Source organism: Rhincodon typus, chromosome 5 (assembly GCF_021869965.1).
Source record: "Rhincodon typus isolate 14 chromosome 5, sRhiTyp1.1, whole genome shotgun sequence".
Taxonomy (NCBI): Eukaryota; Metazoa; Chordata; class Chondrichthyes; order Orectolobiformes; family Rhincodontidae; genus Rhincodon; species Rhincodon typus.
In genome coordinates, this window is record NC_063336.1 from 79,825,761 (window position 1) to 79,848,588 (window position 22,828).

Here is a 22,828-nt window from a genome sequence, read left to right on the forward strand (position 1 = left end):
AATCCGAACTACGAATCTACTTTAAAACCTTTCATAACGCTTTGTAAGGTCACCCCTCAGCCCCTGACGCTCCAGGAAAAATAACCTCACCCTATAGGTCAAATCCTCCAACCCTTAAAACATCCTTGTAAATCTTTTCTGAACTCTTTCAAGTTTCACAACACCCTTCCAACAGGAGGGAGAAGAGAACTGCATGTAGTATTCCAAAAGAGGCCTAACCAATGTCCTGTACAGCCCCAACATGACCTCCCAACTCCTATACTCAATGCCCTGACCAATAAAAGCAAGCACACTAAACACCTTCTTCATTATACCGACAACCTGGGACTCCACTTGCAAGAAACTATGAACTTGCACTCCAAGGTCTCCTTGTTCAGCAACGCTCCCAGCTGAGAATAAAAAGAGGTCATCTTTCACTGCACAAAAGCATGAGATTTATGATGAAGTTTTCAGAGTTGAAGCTGTTAAAAGTAGTAAATATTACTATCCAAGATTTGACTGACAGATGATTGAAAGAAAACAGGGATAAGGGAGCAGTGAGTAGATGTGGTGTGGACCCTTGTGAGGGGTCAACAGCCATGTTGTCTGGTTGGTCCAAATAGAAATTACAACCTGGAAATTGGCTAATTAAAAAATGTTAGAATCTTTTGACAACAGTTACAGAATAAAAAGAACTGTACAATAAATACCAATTTCCTATTTTCATTCACTACCCAGCTTCAAATTGCTGCAAGACTAGTTTAACCAAGACAATGCCAATGCATGTTCAAAACTAAGATTCAAGAACTTGTCAAAGACAATTTCTCCCATGAAGACTTTGCTGACTTGCCTGCAGTTGCAGCTTTATCCTTTCATGCTTTACAGGACAAGAGGCTAAGAAATCAAGTACAGAACAAAACTAATAGACCTTTATTCTGAACAACAGTTTTCAGAAATCAAAATAGATATATTAGCTCAAAGACTGACTGCTACTCTTAGCTTGCATTCATTCACAGAACAACCTAAATTAAAGAACAGATGTCTCCAAGCATTATGAACAGATAGAAAAATAAAGACAGGATACCAAATAAAGAAAAAAATATTTCTGATCATTATTTTTTTAGCTTCACCAAACTATGAGTTTTGAACTGGCAACTTTAAAATTTCTGTCTTGGGTTGAGTGTCACGGGCTAGGTCCACATTTATTACCCATCCCTATTAATCCTCAAGGAGATGGTGTTGAGCCACCTTCCTGAACTGCTGCTAGCCATTTGATGCAGATACACCTACAGCGCTGTTAAGTGAATTCCAGGATTTTGATCCATCAGCAGTAATGTATAGTTTCAAACCAAGATGACATGCAAGTTGCTGGTGAAATTATAGTAGGTAATGTTCCCTTGCATCTGTAGCCCTTGCCCTTCTAGACAGTAGAAGTCAAGAGCTTGGAAGGTGCTACTGAAGGAGAGTTGGTAACGTGCTATAGGGCATCTTGTATGTGATGCATACTGTTTATGTCGGGATGGAGGGAGTAAGCATGGTTGGAACTGCGCTCATCCAGGCAAATGATGGGTATTCCATTACACTTGACATATGCCTCATAAACAGTAGACAGGCTTTGCAAAGTCAGGTCGTGAGTTACTTGCCTCTGAATTCCTAGCCATCCAGGATATTGAGAATGGGAGATTCAGCGATGGTAACACCACTAATAGTAAACATAATATGATTTGCACTGTATGGCAGTAATGTTACCTGCAACTTATCAGCTCAAGTATGGATGTTGTTGCACATGGACGTAGATCACTTCTGTATCAGAGGAGTCAAAAATGGTACCGATTTTTGGTACCGATGAGGACAATACTTTGAGGAACTCCTGCAGTAATATCCAGTGGCTGAGATGACTGACCTCCAAAAACATAATCATCTTCCGTTACGGTAGATATGACTCCAATTAATGGATATGGTTTCCCCAATTCTTAATAACTGCAGCTGTGCTCAGATCTGTTCAATGCCACACTGTCAAATGCTGCCTTGATGACGAGGGGAGTCACCTCCCGAGTTCAGTTCTTTTGTCCATTTTTGACCAAGGCTGCAATGTGACCAGAAATGGAGTGGCTCTGGCAGAACACAAACTGGGTACACAGTAAACGTGGAATTGCTGTGTATTAACTATATGATGGCACTGTCAACATGTTTCAATACTTTGATAAAGACCAATGAGTACAATGATAGCATCGTAATTGATCAGGTTATAATTATCCTGCTTTTTGGTAAAGAGGTCTTACTTGGACAATTTTCCACACGGTCAACCAAATATTGCCCATCAGTTGGTATTGCTACTAACCAGCATGGGAGTGCAAGGAGGGGGAGACAAGGACCAGTCAATTACATCTATTGAAACACAGGGTGAATTCTTGGGAAGGGATACTGTTCATTATTTAAAGCTCACAGAGTCAGTGACTAATAAACTCCAGGACAAAGTAGCAGAACATGGGTAAATAATGCTAGAGACATCTTGTTGAGCAAAATATGCACTCTTACATTTGAAAACTGAAAATGAATCATTCAAGCTAACAGTGCTGAGATCAATGTAGCAATACCATTAACAGAAACTGATCCTGATGTTGGAAATGCTCGATCACTACATACCCAATTACCAGGAATAGCATCAACAGAAGGATACTAGTGACTGCTTTGATTTGCACTAATTGCGTTCTTGCCACATTCTGAAGGAAGGCACTGGACCGAAATGTTAACTCTGCTTCTTCTCCACAGATGCTTCCAGACCTGCTGAGCTTCTCTAGCAATTTCTGTTCTGTGCGCTTCAGATCTCTAGCACCCGCAGTTCTTTGTTTCATAGCAATGTAGTCTGCTCGTCAGAGCTAATACTCTGGAATATGCACTACCCGGAATTGCAGTCTCTTACGCACACACACTCTCTCAACAGCAAATACTTTCTGTTCTACCAAAAATCAATGGCATCTCAAATTGAAGAGACATTTTCCTAACAGCCTAAAACCCAAAATGCCAGTAGAAGTAATGCAACCTTTAAAGAAAGGGATAAAGTGAGAGATAAGGTTATAGCACCAGACATCATAAGATATCCTTCTGTACAACGCCCTCTGCATTGACAAGATGTCTAAGTCAAAAGAGTGAAGGAGAGGAACATTAACCCCAGGACATAAAATATAGGCATCTTAACCACTGGATCTCAACAGTTCTGCATACAAGTTCAATACTGTTCGAATTTGGTTATTCTGACCTCAACACTTTGCCTTGTAGTTCATTACTAGTTGAGTTCAGTTTTGCGTGAAGGTTCAACACTGGTTGAGTTCAGCTTTGCATGAAGGTTCAACACTGGTTGAGTTCAGCTAGCTTTTCTGAAACAAGAGGAACAAAACAAACATAACCTTTTTCTCCAAAACAAAAAAGTGAATCTTCAAAAGGGAAATGCAAGGGAAAGTAGTTAATAATATAAAAACGGCAAGATGTTTTAAGAAAAGCTAAAATTAATTACACTAAAAGGTAGCAAAAAAGCCCTGCAGAATAGACAACAGACAGCAAAATTCTCAATGGAAATGAAACTTAACAGTCGACACATAACATTTACACAATGCAGTGTCAATATAGCACTACATACGTGTGTAGCACTGGCTCATTTGCAATGGATTATTTCTGTAACAGCACTATTTTAAATTCTCTCTCAGAAGGCAAATCAGATCTTATTCAATCACAGTCAAACATCAGTGAGAAAATTTCTCATTCCCAGATCAAAGCAAAAATGTCACAAACCTTAACCTGACTTAAATTACTTTGTAAATTCTATGCATCGTGCAAAACAAGCTATGGTATACTTTTTAGGGGTCGACTCACCAGAGAACAGCTGTCAGGCAGATTTGAAGTTTTCTGGACAGCTCTCACCATGACTCAGGTCACCAAAAGGGCACAGTGGTAGTGACTCTACCTCTGAGCCAGAGGGCCTGGGTTCACTTCTCACTTGCCCCGGGGGCTTGTAATAGCGTTCTCTCGCAACAGATTAATTAGAAAATAGCGAGATCAACGAACTGGCCCAGCAAGAGGAATGCTGGAATGTGCCCAAAAATGGCACATCATTTCTTTTTTAAGTTCAGTACATGTTTTTTCTGTAATGGGGATTTTATTTTGTAAATTTTGTTAATTACGATTAAGAACTGGCCAAAAGAAATGCTTACTTTTGTTTTATCGCTGAAACAAGTGTTACTTCATTCTTTCAAAATACTCTTACCACAAAAGTAGTAGGATTTGTTTTGATGGACCACAGCAGCTATCCTTATTGAACCTTTAGCCATTAAATATTTGTCCTGCATTACTCAAAAAAAGATCTCATGCAATCCTAATAATTAAATAGGTGTGTTAGAAAATGGTTCATTTTTTTTAATCCCCTAGGGATCCAAGTGGCACAAAACATGTATTAAAGATAGCACAACATTAGCAGAGGACAGAAATATTTAAGTGCTGAAACTATGATATTTCTTCTGCTTGCACCCTAGTAATTTAAAATCAAATTCTCTTGAAGCTTTCCTTAGCTTTTTGGGTTACTAATGTTGCACAATATTTTAAATTGAAAAGAACTGACTGCCCTAAAATTATTCAGCCAGATGAGGTATACCAAAGATGTCTCTAAAATGTTTGATCATAGATCAGCCACGGTCGCATTTAAAAAGGTGGTTTGAGGTGCCAAATGGTCTACTCATTTCTAAGCTAGCATAATTTAAGTTGAGTTGGCTGATGGCAACAGAGGAATATTACTACTATTCATGACAATTCCAGGAGTAAGTTCTTTAGAATTGATTTAGGATGTGATTCTTTAACCTGGTCCCATCCCAAAATAACAAAATGGATGTCTGTTGCGGTTTAGCCCTTAAGGATCCCAAATAAAACATGTTGGCGCTGAATATGAACCCATATTTTAATATAATCCAAACGAACAAGGTGAAGAACTAAAAAACAGACCAGAAGATAAAGTTCAGGAAATGTTAAATCAGCAACTGATCAGTCTAATTCTCATCCAAGAATATTATTTGCAAACTATCAGATGGGCCAATGGACCAAGACGTCGCAGATCATGTTTAATTTAGATAACTTTTGCCAAGAGAAATCAGGGCAGGACTATAGTTAATGGTAGGGCCATGGAGAGTGTTGTTGAACAGAAGAAGCTAGGGATGCAAGTTCGTAATTCCTTGAAAGTGGCATCGCAGATAGACAGGGTGGAGTTGGGACATTGTGCTGCAGCTGTACAAGACATTGGTGAGGCCACTATTACAATACTGCATACAATTCGGGATGCCCTGATAGGGGAAGGTTGTCGTTAAACCAGAAAGGGCACTGCTGGAACTGAAGGGTTTGAGTTAAAAGGGGGAAGCAGGATAGACTGGGACCTTTCTCCCCCTAAAGCATCACAGGCCGAGGAGTGACCTTATAGAAGTTGATAAAATCATGAGGGGCATAGATAAGGTGAATAGCCAAGGCCTTTTTCCAAGGGGATGGAGTACAAAACTAGAGGGCATAGGTTTAATATGAAAGGAGAAAGATTTAAAAGGGACCTGCAAAGCAATTTTTTTTAAAACAGAGTACTGCATGTATGGAATAAGCTTCCAGAGGAAGTGATAGAGGAAGGTACAATTATAACATTTAAAAGACATTTGAACAGGTACATGAATAAGAAAGGTTTACAGGGATATTGGCCAAATGCAGGCAAAACGGGATTAGTTCAGTTTAAGATATCTGGTCAGCATGGACGAGTTCAACTAAAGGGTCAGTTTTTGTGCTGCATGACTATGACTAATTAATTTAATCTGCAATACTGACTTTTAATCCCCTGCCTGATTCTTCATCTTGCTAAATAAAACTCTCAAAAATTCTCAACAACTACAATGCTGCATTAAGTATATAAGGCAACACCACTCTACACTGAGGTTTAATTACAAATTTTTAGCCATGGTTATATGAGAAATAGAGAAAGTCAATTAAAACAGCTTCTACATACTTCTATTAGCTTTAACTAATAGTTTATTCGTACTTGGTTTATAGTTCCATGTTCTTGCGATTCTTGCATATTATCTTTAACTTATCAAGGAACAGAAGAACGTGACGCCAAAAAGTTGCAACTCACAAAAGTAACAGATCCAGATACAACAGCGCAAACTTGGTACAATTGTAAGCATTTGAACAATAAAAGCCAACATATGAAACATGTATACTGTGTCTGGAGTCCATTTATTGTCAGAAATTATAACTGCAGAGGTTTAAATAAAAGTATGAACTATGAAAGCTAAACATTTCCTGAACACAGCCAACAGAACTCCAGTGCTCCCGTTATCAAACTTATTCCAGTATTTGATCGCACAATAAAACATTATAACACTGTGCTTTCATTTGAAGATCGTGGACTAAATGGTTTCAAATAAAACACAATTGCTTCTCATCAGAGGCTGCTCAATAACAATAATGATCAGCTCCACTAATCAACCTTGATAAAATGTCTCTGCACAAAGATGTGTCATTTCTTTTAGTTCATCAACATTATAACCACAAAACATGCCAGAATCCAAGAACAGACTGAACTGCACTTAAAAGTGCTTAGGTTTTAATTAGCGGGAACAATGTTAGAATGCATTTATTTTTCTTTAATATTTAATAATTGTAATATACAAATAATTATGTATTTCTTTCAAGAAAATCCACAAAATTATTTTGCGCCCCTCTCTTTTTGGTGATGGATCAATCACTGCAAAACCTTCCAATTAGGAACAAGAGCAGGTCATTAAACCCCTCAAACATCTCTACTATTCAAAAAGATCATCATTTATTGGATTACTCCACATCTTACTTGCAAACTTTCAACCCCACTTATAAAACATTTATCTATCTCTCATAATATCAAGAGACTGTTTCTATTGCCAATAGAGGAAAAGTTCCAAAAAGACTCTCAATCTTCAGAGAAAATAAAATTCTCCTCACTTTCCTTAAAATGAAGATAAACTACTTCCACTGGTTGGAAATTCTAGAACTAGGGAGCATAATCTAAAAAGTAGAGCTAGATTATTAGGGAGAGATGTTACAAAGTAGTTTTACACAATTAGCGATCAAGGTTTGGAACGCTCTTCCACGAATGGCAGTTAATGCTAAATCAGTCATTAGATTTAAATCTGAGATACATAAATGTTTGTTAAGCAAAGATATTAAGGCACTGGCATCAGATAGAACCAGTAAGTCAAATGCCACGTCTATTAACCACCACCACCACCACCCCACCCACCCACACACGTGTGTGTTATGCATTGCTGAAGTTCACACACATGCTTAAACAGATTTGGCTTTACGTGGTGTAGCTGTGAACAGATTGGTACGTTGCAAGCGACATTAATTATCAGCAGACACTGTAGTTTGGAGTAATTGCAGGAATCAAATGAAAACAGGCTTCAATATATTCTGCAACTAACTGAGGCTTAAAGTCTATCCATCTTTAACACGTTTTGCTGTAAACACTAAGGGGAAATTGTCTCAATCTTCAACCAGAGATAGCAAGAACTGCAGATGCTGGAGTCAGAGATAACAAAGTGTGGAGCTGGGGGACCACAGCAGGTCAGGCAGTGGAGGAGCAGGAAAGTTGACGTTTTGAGTCGGGACCCTTCTGTCAACTTTCCTGCTCCTCTGATGCTGCCTGACCTGCTGTGTTTCTCCAGCTCCACGCTTTGTTATCTCAATCTACAACCCGTTCTTTTGGAATCATTTCAGACTGAAAACATTAGTATATTGTAAAATTGTGGATATGGCAGTGGGGAGGCAAGGGGGTGCCAGGACACTAGCCAGTACACTATTCCAGTTGGCAGGGTGGTGAGATGTCAGGTAACAAGTTTCACTGTTTATCTGATTGCATGAAACATTCACAAGAAAAATATAAATAAATAACACAATGTCACAAACGTAATGAGATACAGACTATCCATTTTCAAATTCCATTCATCTGATATTAATACCTGGCAAGCTGGGCCTCCATGGACTAAAATGGATTTAACAACATAAACAATGGCCACAACAATCAAGCTAATTATACAGGTTTGAAACAACACAGAATGAAGAAAATTGTCTGAACTGAAATTAACAATTTTTAATCAAAAGACAACATAAACTAGTCAGGTGTGAAGAAACCCTGGTCTGCTACTGTTAATTATAACTAAAAACCCAAAGAACTACGGATGCTGTAAATCAGAACAAAAACAGAAGTTGCTGGAAAAGCTCAGCAGGCCTGGCAGCATCTGTGAAGAGAAATCAGCGTTAACATTTCAGGTCTGGCAACCTGAGGAAGGGTCACCAGACCCAAAGTATTAACTGATTTCTCTTCACAGATGCTGCCAGATCTGCTGAGCTTTTCCAGCAACTTCTGTTTTTGTTTGCTACTTACAATTGTTTGATCAGCTTTACATATTAGAGACAAAATCACGTATAATTGTAAAGTTTGGATGAACAAACCAGCTGTATTTTAAGAAACTACTTTTGGCAGAACTTGGATTAGAGGCTAAACGAACTGGTGAATGCATCTATCTCTGCTTCTCAGGAGGAAAAAAAAGTGCCCAGAAACAGAACTATTTAAAAGAAACAACAGAACAAAGAGTTCAAACTGCAACTGAAATATTTCCGACTGTCGAAAACAGAAGACAAACAACTATGGTCTCAGATTAAAACAAGGGCCAAAAACATCTAAAGGTTTTAAACAGTACCCTCCTTTACATTTATGAACTAGGGATTAAAACAGCTTCCCTTCTTAACATCCTTGGTTGGCCACATACACTGAATTCTTTTTAGCACACAGCTATACCACATTTCAATTAAAAAATAGTACTAGCTCAAATTAAGCAAACAATCATAAGACTATCTCATGTGAAAAACAGAAGAATTTCATTACTTGCTAATCCCAAGGAAAGTAATAAAACAATATCAAAATACATACACTAGTACAGGGATATAGTGTAAAGAAAAATAAAGATTAATTAGAACTTCAAACTGCTCAGTCCTGATGAGAGGTTTTAACCTGACAGCATGGTAATTTAATCCTCACTAGTACTTAAGAATTTTGCTACAACTGAGTTCTAAATGACTAGATTTTTTTTTCAGATTTGCTTTAAATCAACAGGTGGGCTGTGTGGTGTGATTGAGAGAAAGAATGGAAGGCAGAGAAAGAGAAAAGGAAAAGAAAGCAGAGAGCTGTTATGAAATGTACAACCAGGAAGTGCAGTGAAGGCATGTTCAATTGAAGCATTCAAGAGCGCACTGTTTAAATAATTATGCAATGCGCAGGGCTCAGAAGAAAAAGGCATGAATTTGGCACTAGATGACATGCTCAGATAGCCAGTAAATGCACCAAATAACCTCCTTCTGCACCTCAAAAATTCTGTGATTTTGAGTTAATAAAGGAAGCCAAAGATAAACTGAAAAAGGAAAGCAATGAGAAAAAGAGAGAAAAGGTAGGAAGAGAGCAAAAGAAAGGTAGAGTGAGAGAAAAGGGAGAAAGAGAAAATGAAAACAATGTAGCTACTGAAATACAGATCTTTTGCATATTCCCAGGTCTAACTCTATTTTGCACCAAAATGGATAACTGCAGGGATTCCTTTCACATCCAATATATGCAATTTCCCACACAAGCGTAAAATAATAGGTAGCACAAATTTCTTGATCCCAATCTGAATTGACTATTTTCAATGTCTGGATAATATCATTTGTTTCAGTTCATCTGACAATTTTTTTCATTCCACATTGGTTTCTTGAATTTGTGTCAATGGTCAGATGACTGCTGCAGCCATTTCTAGGTCCATTAATCTTCCTCTTTAAACCATTATGGATCAGAGTTGTCAGATATTAAAATCAGATGATCAAAGTTGAAATTAATAGTCCATGTTTAACCACTATGTTGACAACATGCAAGTGACAATACATCTTCATAAGTTTCTCACGATCAGCAGATCATGAAACTGTTCTTTCTTTCAAGAAAATCTTGTAATCGGCTCCTTTTTTTATTTCTGAAGAAAGAGTTAAACACGTCTTAACTGGAATGGTATAGCTTTGTGCTAAAAAGAACATAAATCCTTGCTGTGGCCAACCATTGACCAGAGGGAAGCGGATTCTCCCTTCCTCATCTGATGGTAGCAGAAATTAATGGGTTTAATCTAATTGTCATTACTGAGACACAGTTACAGCATGACCATGATAAGAATTTAAACATTCCAAGAGGAAACAATGTGAAAAGGCAGCAAAAGCTCTGATAATGAAGAATGGGAAAAAAACACAGATAAAGGATTTCACCTCTGAAAATCAAGCAGTAAAACAAATATCTGTCGTGATAAGAAATGATGGGTAGAAAATAATTCCAAGAGTCTTTTAGAAACTCAGTTTCAGTTTAAAAAAGTCAGAAAAAAGGAATGGCACGTGCAATTGGAGAGAGGGTGATCACAGACTGAGCAAACCAAATTTACAGTAAAAGACCAGTAGACAAGTTTGTGGAATACATTCAGGATAATTTCTACACTAGCAAGCTAAGGAACCTGTTGTGAACAAGCTATTTTCGCTCTCAAGTATTGTGCAATGAAGCACAGTCAATTAACAACTTCATATTAAAAGAGCCTTGCCGAAACAGCAACAACATAATAGAATTTCCTATCGAGCTTCATAATGACTGTGTAAAGGCCAAAGCTACAATCTTAAATCTGAACAAATAAAAACAGTACACATCAGATAGCTGCGCTGGGTGAGGGAGACTGTGAAACTAGAATGGTACATAAACAATGGCAATTATTTTTAAAAATTAATAGAATTTGTAGTAAATACATTTTCAGAAATAAACAAATTCCACAAGAAAAGCAATCAAACAATCACTAAGGAGTCAAACATTAATATTAAACTCAAGGAATGTTGTTACGAGTAGCAAATCCAACAGTTGAAAGGATTTTAGAATTCAAAGGATTACCAAGAAAGAGAAAATAAAATGAGTATATCCAGCAAAAGACAAAGCAGATTGCAAAAGTTCTTGTAAGTACATACAAAGCAAGAAATTAGCTAAAGCAACTTCAGCACAATGGAAGCAGAAGCAGGGGAAATTACATATGGAAAATAAAAAGAAATGCAGAGGCATGTCACCAAGCTGGGAGAAAATAAAATCCACAAATAGAGAGGAGCACAAGCTACTGAGAAGGAAGTTTAAAAAAATCAGTTTAGTAGAGAAAACACTCAAAAAATTAAGGAGACAAAACACTTACAAGTCATCCAAACTTACACCACAGGATTTGAAAAGGAGCTGCAACAGAGGTAGTGGATGCGTGTGTTTTGGGCATCTAAAATTCTCTAGAATATGTTAGTCTGCATACGTTTGAAACTAGCTAGCATAACTTGCTGCTCAAGAAAGGGATAGAGAAAACTCAAAGCTGTAGACCAGTTAGGCAGACAGTCAGGATGCAGTGACAAGGCCCTTAGACAATTGTACAGAGATAACAAGGTGTGGAGCTGGATGAACACAGCAGGCCAAGCAGCAGAGGAGCAGGAAAGCTGACATATCAGAAGAAGTTCCCACTATCCCTAGAAAATTGTACAGTTGGGCAGAATCAATGTGGATTTATTAAAAAGGGAAATTGCATTTGACAAATCTATTGGGGACTTTTTTTGAGGTTAAACTAACAAGATGGATAAGGGGAAACCAGTGGGTATAGTTAGCGTTTCTGAATTCTCATAAAAGCATTTGAATAAGGTACTACACAAGAGGCTGTTGTGCAAAATTAGATCAGGGTCTGTGGGATCAGATTGAAGTTTGATTAACAGACATAAAGCAAAGAAGGAACAAACAGGTTATATTCAGCTTAATGAGCTGTAATTCATGAAATACAGGTTGGATTCCTTTATCTGAAAACCTTGGGATGCGACATAATGGCGAGTATGTAAAACATGGCAGATGCAACTTAATGCTGAGTAGCGTATCAATTTCAGTAAGTAAAATAAGAAAAGTAGAATAATATTTTTAAAGTCAAGACTACAAAAATTTGAAATTCAGAGGGACCTAGATAATCCTTTACTCAAGTTACAGGAAATTAATACACAAGCAAAGCAAAAAAGTAAGACAGCAAGCAATATGTTAACTTTTACAAAAGGGAAGAAATACACAGTTTTGATGAAATACTAACTGGAGTACTGTCATCATCAGCAATCACTCACTAATGAGTACTGAATGATTTTCCACCAAGGAAATTTATATCAAGGTCATTGGTTCTGTGGTTCTCATACGGGTGATATGCCAAATTCTACAGCCACGTGTCCGACCACAAACTTGGCAGGTGTTTCCAGGAACTGGAAGTGATCCTTTGCCTTGAGATCTTTGGCATTCCTTTCTCTGGTTTATTTTCCATACTGCCTTTGCAGACCAGTGTTCTCAAAGAATTGCAGATACTTATACAGGAGTTCCTCCAAATTGGTTTCTTCTGATTGAGGGTCTCCCATGCATTGACATCCACATTGCATTTCTTGAGAGAAAACTTTAATGAATCCCTGAAATGCTTCCTTTGTCCTCTCTTTTGATTGCCTTCCGTGAGCCGAACAAAAAGAGGATTGCTTTGGCAGCCGGAACTCAGGCATCCTAAGCACGTTGATTTGGGAGGAGCATGGCCTCAACGCTGGTGCTATCAGCTACTTCAAGGACACTGACATTAGTATCCCTATCCTCCCAGCTAATGCAGAGAATTTCTCTCAAATAGCATTGATGGTACTTCTCAAGGATCTTGACGCGGCAACTATACATAGTCCAAGTTTTGGAACCATCTCCAAGAGTCAGAAGGATAACTGCCCTGTTCACAAGCATCTTAGTAACAGCACAGATATCAGAGTCAGAGTTGTGTAGCACAGAAACAGACCCTGCGGTCCAACTTGTCCATGCCTACCAGATATTCTACATTAATGTAAACCCATTTGCCAGCATTTGGTCCATATCCCTCTAAACCTTTCCTATTCGTGTACACATCCAGATGCCTTTTAAATGTTGTAATTGTACCAGCCTCCACACCACCTCTGCAATTCATTCCAAACAGGCATCACGCTCTGCATGAAAATGTTGCCTCTCACATCCCTTTTAAATCTTTTCCCCTTCATCTTACACCTATGCCCTCTAGCTTTCTACTCCCCTGCTCTGGGGAAGTCTTTGACTCCATATACACTCCACTACGAAGGAAAACTAAAAGTGAGGTAATCCAGCTCAACGGACTCCAGAGTTTAAAAACCGAGCGGGAAAACAGACCAGCGCTTCATCGGAGACTACACTGATGATGTTACCCAGCAGGGTAATGAAACGTCTGCGGAACAACAAACCAGCTCGGCAAGCCAACCAACCACAAAGACTTTGGACTATTCACCCTATCCATGCCCCTCATGATTTTATAAACTTCTATAAAGGTAAACCCTCATCTTCCAACGTTCCAGGGAAAATAACAGCCAATTCAGCCTCTCTCTGTAGCTCAAACCTTCCATACCCTGGCAACATCCTCATAAATCTTTCCTGAATCCTTTCAAGTTTAACATCTTTCCTACAGCAGGGAGACCAGAACTGAATGCAGTATTCCATCAGTGGCCTAACCAATGCCCTGTACAGCCACAACATGGCATCTCAACTCCCATACTCAATGCACTAACCAATAAAGGCAACCATTCCAAACGCCTTTTTCACTAACCTGTCTACTTGCGACTTCACTTTCAAGGAAGTATGAACCTGCACCCCAAGGTCTCTTCACCTGGTAACACTCCCCAGGACCTCACCATTAAGTATGTAAGTCCTGCCCTAATTTGCCTTTCCAAAATGCAGCACCTCACATTTACCTAATTAAATTCAATTGGCCACTCCTCGGCCCATTTCCCCATCTGATCAAGGTCCCGTTGTACTCTGAGGTAACCTTCTTCACTTCACCAATTTTGGTGTCATCTGCAAACTTACTAACCATACCTCCTATGTTCACATCTAAATCATTTATATAAGTGACAAAAAAAAACAGTGGGCTTAGCACCGATCCTTGCGGCACATCACCTCCAATCTAAAAAATAACCTGCACGACCACACAATGTCTTCGGCCTTCGAGCCAACTTTGTATCCAAACAGCTAGTTTTCCTTGTATTCCATTTGATCTAACCTTGCTAACCAGTCTATTATGAGAAACTTTTGACAAACACCTTACTGAAGTCCATATAGACAACGTCGACCTCTCTGCCTTCAATCTTCTTTGTCATTTTTTCAAAAAACTGTTAGTGAAACACAATTTCCCATGTGCAAAGCCATGCTGACTATCCCTAATCAATCCTTGCCTTTCCAAATACATATAAATCCTGTCCCTCAGAATCCCCTCCAACAACTCACCCACCACTGACATCAGGCTCACTGGTCTATAGTTCCCTGGTTTTTCCTTATCAACTTTCTTAAATAATCGTGGTCAAAGACTCTCACCCTTAGACATCTGAAGGCAGCACTTACAGATTGAATGCAATGTTGAACATTTGCGATGTCAGCCTTAGGAGAGAGATAGCTTCCCAGGTAAGGTAAATGTTCCACGTTTGGGAGGATTTCTCTATTGATCTTAATGGAGGGATAGACCAGAACATGATCTGGGTTGGTAAAAGAACACAGTCTTGACTTTGAGGCAAGGACCAGTTCTTCAATATGCTTCAATGAAAGCACAAAGCAAGGCAGAGACGATACTGTCATCCACATATTGAAATCCCATAAGTGAGGTCAATGTAGTTTTTCTCCTGGATTTGAACTGGTTGAATTTGGAGTAAAGGGTGGGGCCAATGACATCAGTGCTTGGCCTCAAACAACGGTCATAATATTGTTGGTTAGGATCATCGCCAACATCTTGTGCAGGAGACTGAGGATATTGACGACAACACCTTTGAGTCAGTTGAAGACCTTGTCAGTCAGTTGGAATGTGCAAAGTCTTGGTCAGTTACATGAAGACCACATAGAGTGGTTGGTGTTGCTCCTGGAATTTCTCTTGGACTTTCAAGAGAATGGACATGAATTCCATCGAATAAACTGTGAAACAAAAGATACACTGGCTTTCCAGAGGATTTCCTCAGAGAATGGGAGAAGGTTCAGGCAATGGAGAGCAGGTAAATTCCTTGGCAGTTCCCACAGGGTACTCTGTCTCATTTCTTGAAGATAGTGATGAAGTCAGCATCCCAGAAATCAGCAGGGAGTTCTTTGTCCCAGATTTTCAGGCATAGTTGATGGAGGGTAAGCTCTGTTACTCCAAATTTTAAAATCTCTGCCGGGATCACATTTGCTCCTGCAGGTTGGCTGGGGGAGGGGTTGGATTTCCTCAAGAATGTTCTCAATGTTTTCATCACAGTTTAAGAGATTCTTTGAAGTCTTCTCTCCATTAGAAGCTGATATTTCCTCGGTCTTTAAAAAGGGTTCCATCCTTACTCCACACCAGTTTGAGGGGCAAAGATGTTGAGTCAATATACTGGTTTGGTTGCACTAAAAAACAAACCCTGGGGGGGGTCATGCTTGTTAGCAAGGAGTTGCAGCTCCTTAGCTTTCTCAATTTACTTTTGGTTCTTGACTTCGCTCAATCTTCTTTGTAACTGCCTTTGGAGATGCTGGTGAAGACATTGAAGAAAGTTCACTAATCTGCTTGGCTGTCAAAGCTGCTCAACATGGAGCTTTTCCTGAACTGTTTCTTCATCTTCAACTGCTTCTGTTGACATTTGATTGAGCAGATAAGCCAATGATCTCTTCAGCAGTCATCTGCATTGGTCATCACTTTGGTAATAAGGACATCCAAACGATGACATAGTTGATCGTGTGCCAGTGCTTTGACCATGGATGCCTCAAAAAATCCTGAACTTGTCTTTTGGTGGAATAATGCGTTGATGACAACCAGATCATGTTCCACACATTTAGTGAGCAGGAGAATCTGGTTGGTGTTGCAATTCCCAAACTCCTTCCTTTCCAAAGTTGGGGGTTCTTTCTAACCCTGGTACTGAAGTCCCCAAGAATGGTAATTTTAGTTTCCTGAAGAACGTCCGTGAATAGAAGCCTTCTTTGGATACATCTATGGCATCAAGGATTGGTGCATCGGCACTCAACCATTGACAGCTGGTTTTTGGCACGTTGTAGACAGAGTCACAAGGCAATCTTTAGTGTCAACAGGGAGCTCAGTGTCAGTTAACGAGTTCATTCTTGATAGCTAATCCAATTCTGTGCATCTTTGGTTGATCCTCAGGTTTTCCGCTCCAGAAGAAGGTATAACCACCTCAGCTGGCTTCAAGTCTCCTGCAGGGCAGCAATATCAAAGCCGAATTGCCTGAATTCAGGGGTAACAAGGGCAATTCTTTGTTCCAGACGGCTGATTTGCTCATTATCCATGAGGGTTCGTACAATCCAGGTACAAAGATTGTATTCAACTTTGGTTTTCAGACCGCAGGGCAATGACCCTGTCAGGTGTGATTTTCCAGCTAGGTTCATAGTGCAACAGACTATTTTTAGGGTTTCTTTTCTAGCCCCTTCCCCGTGTAGGGTAAGCAGAGTGGATCCTGAAGAAGGCAGCTTAGAGCTGTGAAGAAAGCTGGCAAAACATTCACTGTTCAGATTCCAAGAGCAAAACGACTAAGTCAAACTCCACTGCCTACATGCCAGTTTGGAGTTAGTGACATCAAGATCTCTCAATCCTGTCCCCATCACCTCTCTCCAAAGGCTTGTGTTGTGTGCATGGAGGAGTTGAATTCCTCTAGGGAGACACCTCGTGTAGGACATCTTTTAACTGAGAATGTTGTTGCACATCAGCAGACAACACAGTCCATGACAGAAGGTTGATCCAGTTCCAGAAGCAAGGAAACCTCAATAATTGGGACTGATGCAGCCTTCATCTGCCACTGATTTTGCGTAAATATCTTCTGTTTGGATTGCCATTGAAAACTTGTTTTGGATTGTATTTGTCTGGTTCCTCCCCTCCAATGTAATGCTATAGGAGGCCCTGGCCAGGAGTTGAAAATGCTTGACAGCATTCCTCAAGGATCAACGGCATACTCGTCACTCCACTGTATTCAGGTGGCAATCCACAGAAAGGGGTACCATGTACAGTTTATGTCCCCTTTATAGCCAAGTGATGATTTTCAAAAATATTATTTCATGGAATGTGAACGTTACTGCCACAGCCAGCATTTATTATTTATTCTTAACTAGCCTTGAGAATCTGGAACAGCTCAATCCATCTTATGTAATAAATAATTTCAAAGTTGGTGGACAATAAAAATTCTGGAGAATTGTAAGCTGCCATAGGACAATATAAAATTTTAAAAAGACTTGACACGTTGGAATAGGGAGATAGAGTCCAGATGAAGGGTGCGCAGGTGCAGAGTTACTTGGGTATAAATGCACATAAATCATTAAAGGTAGCAGGACATGTTCAGACAGTGTTAATAAAATGTACAGCATTCTTGGCTTCACAAATAGGGGGGAACAAAGCACAAGAGCTAGGAGGCTACAATGAACTTTATACAAGACAGTGGTTAGACCTCAGTTGAAATATTGCATATAGTTCTGGGTGCCACACTATAAGAAGAATACGCATGTATAGGAGAAAGTACAAGTAATTTTACGAGAATAGCTCTAGAGATGAGGAAAGATTGGAAAAGTTGGGAAAATTTTCCTTGAAGAGGAGATCTGATAGAAGTTTTCAAAATTGAGTGGTGTGGACAGCATGGATAGAGAAAAACTGATTATAATTGGATCAAGAACCAAAGGACATAGTTTTGAAGTGTTTTGCATTAAAAGCAAACGCAAGGCACGAAAAAATTTTCTCACAACGTAGATACAATCCAGAATACAATGCCTGGAAGTGCAGTGGGGGTAGGTTCAATTGAGTCATTCAACAATGCATTGGGTGATTTCTTCTTAAAACAGAAACAACGTGATAGGTTACAGGGAAAAGGCATCAAGCTAAAATGCTCAGAGAGCTGATGCACACCCAATAGATCAAATTACATTCTTCTGCGCTGCAACACTCCTGTGATTCACCCAAATTATTTTTAGGGAGGGAGTTCCGGGATTTTGACCCCACAATATTGAAAAAAAAACAGCAATTTAGCACCAATTCAGAACAATGTGCAACTTAGAGGAACTTACAGTTGGAGTTGCTCTCTCACATCTGCTATGGTTTGTCCTTCTAGGTATTTAGGTCATAGATTCAGAAAGTGCTTTTAAAGGATTCTCTGGAAGTTACTGCAGTGCATCTTGTAGATGGCAGACATTATTCCCATTGTGCACCAGAGAAGATAGTTAACGTTTATGCAGTGGACAGGGTGCCAACCTTGCACCAAAGCTGCTTGGTCTTTGTTCACAGAATCACAGAAATCCTACAGTGTGGAAACAGACCATTCAGCCCAACAAGTCCACAATGCCCCTCTGGAGAGTATCCAACCCAGACCCATTCCCCATGTCTAACCCACCTGACCTAAACATCCCAGGACATTATGGGCAAATTTAGCATGGCCAATCTACCTACCTTGCACATCTTTGGATTGTGGTTGGAAACTGCAGCACCCGGAGGAAACCTACACAGACACAGGGAGAATGTGCAAACTCCACATAGACAAACACCCGAGGGTGGAATCGAAACCGGTCCCTGGCGCTGAGGCAGCAGTACTAACCACTGAGCCACTGATCCTGCAGGGACCACATCAAAGTTCAGTAGATTGATCTCAGAGATGAAAGGCATGCCTTGGGATTGGATTGGATTAGTTTATGTGCGATAGAGTTTAGAAGCATCAAATGATTTCACTGAACCACATTCATGGACATGATAGGCTAGGTGCTTACAGGCTTTAGTTTTCCTTAGTCTCCCTTAGTTTGAGAATCTAGAATTAGGGACTCAAAGTAACAGATTAACTATACTGGACAAAATCAAGGAGTCATTTCACCATTCAAAAGAGTTGCAAATCTTTATAATTCTCTACCCGAGGATAGGTGCAGATGCTTCGGTCATTTGAGCACATTCAAGTTAGGAGATAAACAGATTTTTTCATCCTGCAGGCATTCAGGTGAAATAGTAAAAGCTGAGTTCAGGTAAATCAACCATGATCTCATTGCATGGTCTCCTAATACTTATTTCTCATCTTTTTAATCTTGATTAATTCTTCCTGAGATGTGATGTCTAAACACAGTCTAACTGGGACTGTGTGTCGCTAAGACAACTTCAAACCATCTTCAGAAAGTCCAGCATTTCTGCAGGCTTTTTCAATTATTTTTATGCTTCTATAAATGTGGATTATGTAATTGATGCAAAAATGATATTCATCAAACTGGACTCTGACAAGGTAAAATGTATTTGTCCTAATACAGGTGATAGCATAGATTAGTCTGGGGCCAAAGAAAATACATCCCATGTTTTGTTACAGATATTTGTTTCTTTCAGCTGCGAGATATAATTCTAAACCCACCTATATTACCACAAATAATGCCAAATGGAGAATGAAATAAAGACAACATTCTAAAAGATAAAAATGTGGAATCTGAGAGAGGAAGAACACTTTTTTTTCTAAAAGAGGGTAATAACTAGATATTTAATGTTACACATGTGCGGGTCTATCTACCTTTTATCCCATCCTTATTGCCAAGAGTCGGACCACAAACCTCCAGTGGCATGGTCCACACATACTGCAGTGGGTTGCCACTGTCCTAATGCCATGCCATTACAGGGAAGGCAGATGAGCTTAGAGCCTGGATCTGTACATGGGACTATGAATGTGGGACGATTACAAAGACTTGTTGGAAGTGGGACAGGACTGGCTGTTCAACATTCCAGGGTTTCGTTGTTTTAGACAAGATAGAGAAGGTAAAAGAGGTGGAGGAGTTGCATTACTAATCAGGGAGAATGTCACATCTGCATTCAGAGAGGGCTCCTCCACTGAGTTCAAAGATAAGATGGGCGCAATCACTCATAGGATTACAATGTAGGCCCCCCAACAGCCAGTAAGACATTGAGGAATAAATATGTTGGCAGATTATGGAAAGACATAATAACAACAGGGTTGTCATAGTGGGAGACTCTAACTTCCCAATATTGATTAGGACATGCTTAGGGCAAGAGGCTTAGATGGGGCAGAATTTGTTAAATGCATCCAAGAGGGTTTCTTGAAATACCTTGTGTGGATAGTCCAACCAGAGGAGGGGCCATACTGGACCTTGTATTGGCTAATGAGCCTGGCCAAGTGACTGACCTCTCAGTGGGAGAGCATTTTGGAAGCACTGGTCACAACTCCTTAAATTTTAAGCTATAAATATGGATAAGTCAGAATGTTGCAGGGAGGTACTAAATTGAAGGCAGCAAATGACATCAGTATTAGGAGGAGCTAGCAGTGTTAACTGGGAGAAGCTGTTATTGGATAACTCCACATTTAACATTTAACATTGTTTAAAGACCTACTGATCAAAGTTCAGGACCAGCATGTTCCAGTAAGGAGGAAAGACAAGGATGGCAAGGTAAGAGACCCTTGGATAATGAGGGCAGTTATGAATTTAGTAAAAGGCAAAAAGAAGCATATGTAAGGTTTAGGAAGGTAAAATCGGTCAGAGCCTGTGAGGAATGTAAAGAAAGCAGGAAAGAATTCAAAAAAAGGGAATTCGGACAGCAACAAGGGGCCATGAAATGACCTTGGCAAATACGGTTAAAGGGAATCACAAGGCATTCTATACATGCATTTAAAACGAAAGGATAACTAGGAAGAAGGTTGGACCACTCTAGAATAAAAGGAGGGAACTTGTGGTTGGAGGCAGAGCATGTGGGCGAGACCCTAAACGAGTACTTCACATCAGTATTCACCCAGGAGAAGAATATGGAGGATAGTGAAATTAGCATATAGCATGCAAATATGCTACGGCATTTTGTGCGATGAGTATCCTGAAGAGCATTAAGGGTGGATAAGTCCCCAGGACCTGGTGGCATCTACCCCAGGTTATTGAAATAGACAAGAGTGGAGATTGCTTGGGCCTTGGTCAAGATCTTTGTATCCGCCCGAGCCACTGGAGAGGACCCAGAAAACTGGCAAGTAGCTAATGTTCTTCCTTTGTTCAAAAAGGAAAATAGAAATAATCCAGGAAACTATAGGCCAGATGTTCTCTCATTGGTGGTTGGGAAGCTATTAGTGAGAAATCTTAGTGATAGGATTTACCTGTATTTGGAAAAGCATTGCTTTGTCTAGGGCAGGTCATGCCTTACTAACTCGTTTGAATTTTATGAGGAGGCGACGAAGGTGATCAGTGAGCGTAGACCAGTGGATGTTGTCTACATGGATTTCAGTAAGGCTTTTGACAAGGTCCCTCATGGTAGGCTCATCCAGAAGATCAAGATGCAATGGGATCTACGGTGACTTGGCCACATGGATTCAAAATTGATTTGCCCCAGGAAGGTAGAGAGTTGTGGTGGAAGGGTATTTTCCGGCTGGAGGTCCCGTGGCTAGTGATTTTCCGCAGGGATCCATACTAGGACCTCTGCTGTTTGTGATATAACGGCCTGGATGAAAATGTAGATGGGTGATTTAGTAAGTTTGCAGACAACACAAAGATCAGTGAGACAGCAAGAACTGCAGATGCTGGAGTCAGAGACAACACAGTGTGGAGCTGGAGGAACACAGCAGGCCAGGCAGCATCAGAGGAGCAGTAAAGTTGATTTTTCAGGTCAGGACCCTTCTACAGAAGTGGGGAGGGGGAGGGAAGCTGGGAAATCAAAAGAGAGAGAGGAGGGATGGGGCTGGGGAAGGTAGGCGGGATGGTAATAGGTGAATGCAGTTAGGAAGTAGTGAGGATGCTTCAGTGGGATGGTTGGAGTGGATAGGTGGGAGAGAAGATGGACAGGTTGTGTCAGGTCAAGGAGGCGGAAGGGTGTATGGTTAGGGCTGGGGAAAGGTAGATGGGGTGGTGACAGTTTGGATGCAGGCAGGGGGTAGTGGGGACTGGTTGGCAGGAAGGGTAGGGCAGGGCAGGTAGGTGGGGAAGATGATGGGCAGGTTGTGTCACGTCAAGGAGGCAGGGATGAGAGAGACGGTTGGACATGGGATGAGGCCGGGGGATAGGGAGATTTTACAACTGGCGAATTCTATGCTCAGACCATCGGACTGTAGGCTCCCAAGGCAGAATGTGAAGTGTTGCGCCTCCAGTTTGTGAGTGGTGTCATTGCAGCACTGAGGAGGTCTAGGATGGACATGTCACCAAGCGAGTTGTTGGGGGGTGGGGGGGTGGTGGTGATGGTGGTGGTGGTGGAGTGGAGCAGAGAAGAGTTAAAATGGTTGGCGACCAGAAGGTGTTGCCATTTGTCGTGTGCAGAGCGCAGATGCTCTAGGAAACGGTCCCCAAGTCTACGCTTGGTCTCACTGAAGTAGAGGAGGCTACATCGGCAGCAACGGATACAGTAGACCAAGTTGGAGAATGTACAGGCGAAACCCTGTCGGATATGAAAGGTTTGTTTTGGGCCTTGGATGGAGGTGAGGGGGAGGTGTAGGAGCAGGTGCAGCACTTCCTGCGGTTGCAGGAAAAAGTGCCGGGTATGCTGGGGTTAGTGGAGAGTGTGGAGCAATCGAGGGAGTCGCGGAGTGAGTGGTCCCTACGAAAGGCAGATAGCAGTGGGGAGGGAAATATCTCTTTGGTCGTGGGGTCGGATTGTAGGTGGCAGAGGTTGGTGGGGTGATGAGAGGACCAGGGGGATTCTGTCTTTATTTTTGTTGGGGAAAGGGGATTTGAGGGCAAAAGTGCAAGAGATGTGGTTGAGGGCATTTTTAAATCACCGGAGGTGGAGTGTGT

General features: G+C 40.5%; 1 protein-coding gene across 1 annotated transcript in view; it reads right to left on the minus strand.

Moving 5' to 3' along the window:
- phf3 (PHD finger protein 3) overlaps positions 1 to 22,828 on the minus strand; it is a 159,899-nt gene that overhangs the window by 131,912 nt on the left and 5,159 nt on the right. The window contains exon 2 of the mRNA XM_048597075.1: positions 3,239 to 3,356. The gene's annotated coding sequence lies outside the window, so the exon portion shown is untranslated. The remainder of the gene's footprint in view (positions 1 to 3,238; positions 3,357 to 22,828) is intronic.